This window comes from Gallus gallus, chromosome 2, assembly GCF_016699485.2.
Source record: "Gallus gallus isolate bGalGal1 chromosome 2, bGalGal1.mat.broiler.GRCg7b, whole genome shotgun sequence".
Classification (NCBI taxonomy): domain Eukaryota; kingdom Metazoa; phylum Chordata; class Aves; order Galliformes; family Phasianidae; genus Gallus; species Gallus gallus.
This window is the reverse complement of record NC_052533.1, coordinates 15,338,628-15,345,638: the sequence shown is the minus strand read 5'-3', so window position 1 is coordinate 15,345,638 and position 7,011 is coordinate 15,338,628.

The window sequence follows — 7,011 nt, the reverse complement described above, 5'->3', positions numbered from 1 at the left end:
AAGACATCTGCAAAAGTAACCTCCTGTGTCTCTCATGGAGGAATGCTGCCATAGAAAGACAGCCCAGGTGGTACCGTGTCTGCAGACTGCTCCAGGGCCCACAGTCCTCCTGGTGGTCTCAGAAGAGCCGATCACAAGCTGCTGGCCCCACTCTTTGCAGTTGCTAAGCTGTTGTCTCAAGGTAGCTAAAACATATTAAATACTTGCCTAAAATTATTTTTCCATGCAGGCAATTGCTATATCTGGCACAAAGATGTTTTATGATCATTACTGGGAAGTGAAACTAAGAGTTTCTCTACAAAATGTGGCCAAAACTCTTGGGAGAGTCTTGAGAACTCCTGCTTTAAACACATTTAGTTGTGTGTGTACAGAGTGCTGTGTTCTTCACCTCCTGACACTGATGCTTTTGCTGTGCATAGCTGAGATTCTTGCATAATTTAACAGAACCATCTCAGGTGTCTCCCACTCTGTTCAGAGCACTCAGCTGTGTTCCAGATTTTGGCACAAAGCTTGTATCACATTACATTCAAGAAGAGTTTACCAGCAATGATTATTTAGAGAATTTTCTAGAAAATAGATTTTTTTAAAAAAACACATGTATTTGAATGGCTCCCTGAATATTTATAAATGACAGCAGCCTGGAGTCAAGTTTTTCAGTTCCTTGGATTTAGTCTGACAAAGTGTAATCAGCGTTATTTATGTTTCTGTCTCAAATTCTGGCACTATTGGAGCAAGTGAAATAAGTCCTTATCATCTTTTTTTTCCCTGATACACTGAAAATGCTTGCTGCTTTTTTGTGTTACTGCTTCATCTTCATGGTATTCAGACAGGCTTGTGCCTAGCATGAAAGACCCACCGAGTGGAACAGGAACCAGCAAAAATCATTGCAAGATGGGGATGCTGGAAAAAATGTAAAAACAGATGAACTTATTAAAAATTGATTTGGTTTTCACACACTTTTTCATACTGTAATTGCAAAACCTTCTGAAATTTGCTGTTAAGCAGAACTCTGAATTATATCCAGGTGCAGTAAAATGAATTATGCAAATGATTTTATTGGAAGAGCATGCACATTTACATGTACATATTATTTGCCTGGTCTTCCCATTACAGTTGTGGTTAAATTCTCACTTATAAAAACAAAAGAGTTCTCTAGAGAATCCAAATTTCCTTTTCTGATATGGTATAAATCTGTCATGTTAATGTAGGGCACATGGAGCTTGGAGAGATTAATATGAATAAATACCAAAATGTGCTAACCATTATTTTTAGTTGTTTTAGGTTTGTTTTCTAGGGAAACAGAGCTCTGATATTTTGATGTTCAGGAACAATTTTGCTTTCAGTCCTCCATAGCAATTTCTGAATCTTTTTCTAGATACTTTACAGTAATTATAACATTTTTATTATAAAAAAGTCAAGCTGTGTCAGTTCTCTCCAGTCTGTCCTTAACCTTGTTAACTTCTGCTGTTTTAGAGTTCTGGAGAACTTTTGTGAGATCACCTTTCTGATTTTCTGGTGTGTGCATATTTCTCTTCAGGAGAATCCAGCTGACATAGAGGTCCATATGTGAGGAAAACAGCCACCTTCAGGTCTGACCATTCTGATTTCTACATGTTGAACGAGCTTGCTGTGGCTGTTTTTGCTGTGTATAAGCTACCCTGAATATGCATACAGTATTGATAAGTGACCAAAGCCAGCTTTTTTCCCTTCACCAAATATCTCATTCATCTTTCTCAGACTTATAGTTCTCCTTACTGCAGACCATTTTGATATTCTGCCATTCATGCCACCAGCTTCTCATTTATGAAAGAGAAGCAAAATAAAATAAACCAAGCAGAAATAAAGCAGTTTGCTTCATGCATATTCCAAGTTTGAATCCTGTCTTTAGACTGATACTTCACATTCTGTTTTACTTTGAACACATTCCTGTATGTTTTCCCATAGTCTTGCTTCAATCAAGCAAGACAAGCTGTTCTGAAACTTGCTCTTCCATCCAAATACATGCTACTGATTTGTGTTTATATATATGCGTGTGAATATATACTTATTATGTGTGTATGTATATAAACTTGCCCAGTCATCAGGCTACAGTCCACTTTGCTGAATGTTGAAATACATCCATTGTTGCTACTCCACCCAACTTGAGAAGTTATACTGGGGCTTTCTTAGACTTGGAATGTTCCTGTTTTGAACTGTTAATTATTTTAACTATGAATATTATCTAAGATTTTAATAAAGGTAGTTTTACCTGTACAATCCGTACCATTTAATTGTCCCCCATACTGTTTCTCATTGTATGATCAGTGTCTGACCATCCCTTGCTGTTCTTATTAGACTCTCACAAGTTAATCATTTATTGATTCTGGTTTGCAGTTAAAACACTTCCAGTATTGACATGCAGATCAAACATCTCGGAGTTTTACTGCCACCTCCTGACCTCTGGCACAACTACTGATATTTTTTTCAATCTTGTTTAGTGGTTTGGATTTGCCTAAATAAGTCTCTTAGCACCACCAAACTGGGTTGGACATGGCTGGACCAAAGCTAGGCTTGTCCTTTATACATCTTAATATCCATATTATGTTTTAATGCAGTGCTTGGAGAAGAGAAAAACTTACTCAGTTGAGACTTAGCGAAGCAAAAATGTTTGCTCTACTTCCAAACAAAGGAGTATTTCTGCATTAAACGCTTATGATGCATTTCTTTTAAGACAACTTTAGAATGTGTGGCAGAGTTATGAAAAATTAAGAACATAATGAATACAGATTGGACTTGATGATCTTTAAGGTCTTTTCCAACCTGAGCAATTCAGTTCTATGAAGCTGAGCATGTATCATCCCTAATTAGGGCTGCACTTTATTTTGCTGAAATCCTGGGAGGATGAACTCTTTGCTGCACAAGACAGCTACGTCACTGCCTTCTTTATCCTTCCTAGCAGTAACAGAAAACTATTGACTGCTATTAATGAATTAGGATGTGTCTGCAAGTCAAGAATGTGGAGTTTAATGAGTGTGGTCCTGCATTTGCATTTTAGTCTTCCCCTCATAGGATGAACAGAACACTGATGCTGAGAGATCAACATCAGAAGCTAATGACAGACACAAGTATGAAAAAAAATAACATGTAGTTCGATAAGCAGCCATCATTTCATTTTAATTTTCTACCTAATTGCCTGATCTCATTTCCTTATATTTTTGCCTCTAAACTGATCTCATTTCCCTGTATTTTCTCCCCCTAAATGGGATGTAATCCCTCCCCTCTTGCAGCCTAGAGGCAGCATGCAGAACACCTGTGCAAACAGAGCTAAGGCAATAAGCACAAGCTACTGCTCCCTTCCCTTTGGGCAGTGAGTGGCTATACAGTGCAAAGCAGACCTCCCTTTGGCATTACTTTAAGTTATCATATGTGGTTGACAGTATTTTGAGTGTTACCTGGAGGGGATGCATTATAACAGAGGCAACTGCTCAGGTAGAGACATGCCACCAAGAATAACAGGAAAAAATACAACTATAATATCAGAAAACCACATCATCTAATATACAATCTTTTTTCACAAACTGGGGCACAGTTACAGCGTGTTATGAAATTAAAACAACTCTACTAAAACGGTGATCGTATTTTAACTGAAAAATTGAGTAACCAATGCTCAGTGCCTGGAGATGTTACATAGGAAGGACGTTTGCACTGGAGATAACCTGGCCCTCCCACTTCACAGATGTTATATATGTGGCTGACAATGGGGTGTATCAGAACTGAGAAGATGAAGACGGTAGTCCAGAACAGGCAGAAGTTACCATCTCTGGGATCTCTCCCTAATTAAATGAAGCTACAATTAAATGGTGCTGTACAACATGCACCACTGGCACTTCTGCATGTTGTGCATAGTGGGAGGTTATCTCTAGGCTGAAAAATGAGCACCTCTTACTGGAAGATGCTCATTATCAACCTAGCTGCTGTCAGCTGTTACAAAGCATCCTCATTCTCCATGAAATTTTTAAACTAATTTTTACTACAGCTGCCTGATGAATACTGAGAGCCATGGAATCCTCCAGACACCAAGAAAGACACCAGGAATTAATATAAATTTTCCTTCATGACCTAACGATATACACTTTCCTTGTATACTTAGCCAGGAGTAATCAACCTACCTTTAAAATCAGGACTGCACCCAGCAATGCTGCACTTAGTCTGTACAAAAAGGCTTCAAGAGCACAAGCTGAAGAGCTTCCTGATGTGTGCCAGATGCCTTAGCAGCATTTTGTGCCCTTGCTTGGACATGGATGACTCCCACACAGGCAAATGCCTCATAGGCATTAGTGAGACAGTCTCAGATTTACCTCTTCCTAAGTACAAGCAAAGATGCTTTCTGCTCAGGCTGCAGCAGAGCTAATGTCCAGGGTGAAGTGGATTGTGGATATCTGCTGCCAGGTAAAACAGCTACTGATCCTCAGACTTCCCAAAGCTCCTTTTCTGTACTCCAGCACAAGCTTCTGCCTTGCAGGTGGTGCAGACACAGCAGGGCTGAGCCACCAGGGCCAGCAGAAACACGGCCCATTGTCAGAGCAGAGCTGGTGAGTGCACTTCTTTGTGCTCCTGTCGAGAGGGCTGAGGTAGGAGTTCCACTGCTGTAGCAGGAAGGTCACTGCCATTGTAACAACACTAAGAAAAAGGCAAGTGGCTGCGTTTCAGAGCTGTGATTTTGTCTTAATCCTTCCAGGTCAACATTTTCGCCACCCTGGACTGGGTAACACACTGTGGTTCTTCAGTTTCTATTTTCGGTTAGCTCAGCACAGTGAATTGTAAGCAGGCTGGCTGTGCTCGCTGCTTGCCAACACAAGCCAGCCAATCTAGTGCAAAATCTCATTACCAGTCTTTTATTTTCAACTCAGTTAAACTCTATTACCTCTCAGGTCTGCCAAAGTGCTTTTCTGCCTCAGTAGAGGAACAGTCTTTTCCTCCTGGAAAGCACTCATATCCCATTCTGTTCTTTTTTGTGCATGTATGTGCACATCCAAGGGAGGGAGGGGTGGGAGGAAGGAGCAGCTCCCCTAAGAGACAAATATCCATTTCTCTCCCTAAGCTGGAAACCTATTTAAATCAGCTTGCTGGGAATCAGCCCGTCAGCCGCTTCCCAAGGCCCCATGAGCAGGGTGAGCAGCTCTGCTGAGGCTTTAAAGGGCCTGGGCAGCCCCTTGCTCCAGGCTTAACATTCCCCACCCCAGAGCCAGCTGCCAGCCAGCTGTGCCAGGCCACACCAATGTGGGCTGCAGGCATCTGTGCTGCCGGTCTGCACCGTGCAGGTGTTCTGCTTCTTTGTGGAAATGAGTAGCCAAAGCATTCTGGCATTTCTGAAGTCAAATATAGGATGAGTAGATTGTTTTTCAACAGGAAAAAGATGAATGAAATGTTTAATGGAAAAAAAATTTCTTTCAAATTAAGCAGAGGAAGACTTTGTCAGATGCTTTTTTAATTCTTGAAAGAAAATCTACTCTAATTTGGCCAACTTTTAGGGTATTTCAGTTCTCAGTTTACAGAGACACTTGCTACTATTTACAGGTTAAGAATGTCCCAGAGCAAACTCATGCCTCTTGCAACTTCAGTCCTGTGTGTGCATCATTCCCACAGCTCAATAAGTCTCCAACCCTTCTCAGCCCCTTACCTGGGCACGCACTCTCCTCACAAAGCCACCACACACGTTGCAGCCTGGGATGATGTGATGAGGACAGAATGTCCCAGTGATGGCTGTTTCCAGCTGCTACGCGCATAGCTGGAGCCAAGCAACACACTGAGAACATGGACACTGCCATGCACCCCCAGTGACCTCCCTGCTGGCATCTAGGCAATGGGAACGAAGGAGGAAGCTGTCCCATTCAGAGGCAAGAGAACAAGAGCCAGACCTAAGGAGAACCAGCAGAGTGCGGGAAGCAGGAGGATGTAAGATGAAAACTGGGACCTCTGCATCTGTTCCAGGGTGGCTCATCCAGATCTTGCAGTGCAATCTTTCCTTGCTCAATGTGCACAATTGGGTAATCAGGATGCTGGATGCAGTCTGATGCTAGATAAAAGCAGAGAGGTTTTGGTAGCTGTATGGCTCTTTATTGATTTTGATCTACCCATAATAATAATAATGGCAAGATAGATGTGGCAAAATCTGCTGTGGATGAAATCTTTTATGGGCGACAGCCTTCACCACATGACTAGCAGATAATGGTTATTACACCTAGCACTGCCTTCCTGGCTGGACTCATGTTCTTATTTTGGAAATAGTTCCTGATCTTTCTCCTCTGGCCAATGGGTAGGACCATGCCCATGAGTGCTCAAGTCAGGCTGATCCTCTTACTCCGGATTGCATTTAAGAAAAACTCCATCTGGCTCCAGGCTTTCTGTGTGTGGAAGCATGTTAGCCAGGACAGACTTTAGCATACCTGGTGCTGGTTTCGGAATCACAGAATCCTAAAATGGCTTGAGTTGGAAGGGAGCTTAAAGATCATCTGCTTCCAAGTTCCTGCTGTGGACAGGGACACCTCCCACCAGACCAGGAAAGCATCTTTACATCTGTCTGCAGTGCCCTATCACTATTTGGGTTCGTGCCAGTCTTCCAGTAGTTACTGTCATTCAAGATCAACCAGGTACTATGAGTGTTTAGAATCTCTTTCATGTAGTGCTTTGAGAATTGTAAATACATTCAGTATGGCTGGTGCTAGCACAGTGTTGTGGGAATCACTCTTCTGCAGCTTCAGGGCTGGATTTGATGTCCACAGCCCCATGAGAACATTAATTGCACAGTTACACCTCAGTTGCCTGTGGTATTCCCTGAGGCGTACCAGCAGGCTGGCAGGTTGCACCATTGGTTACTCCAAGGTGTGGTCAGTTACACATTTCCCCTTCTCTTGACAGTCAGTTTTTAACACACTTAATAAAAGTCACACTGCTGATGTTTCATTCTGTGTGGAAGTCTGACAAAACATCATGATGACTGAAATCACCCACAAGAGATTGCCAGGATTGGAG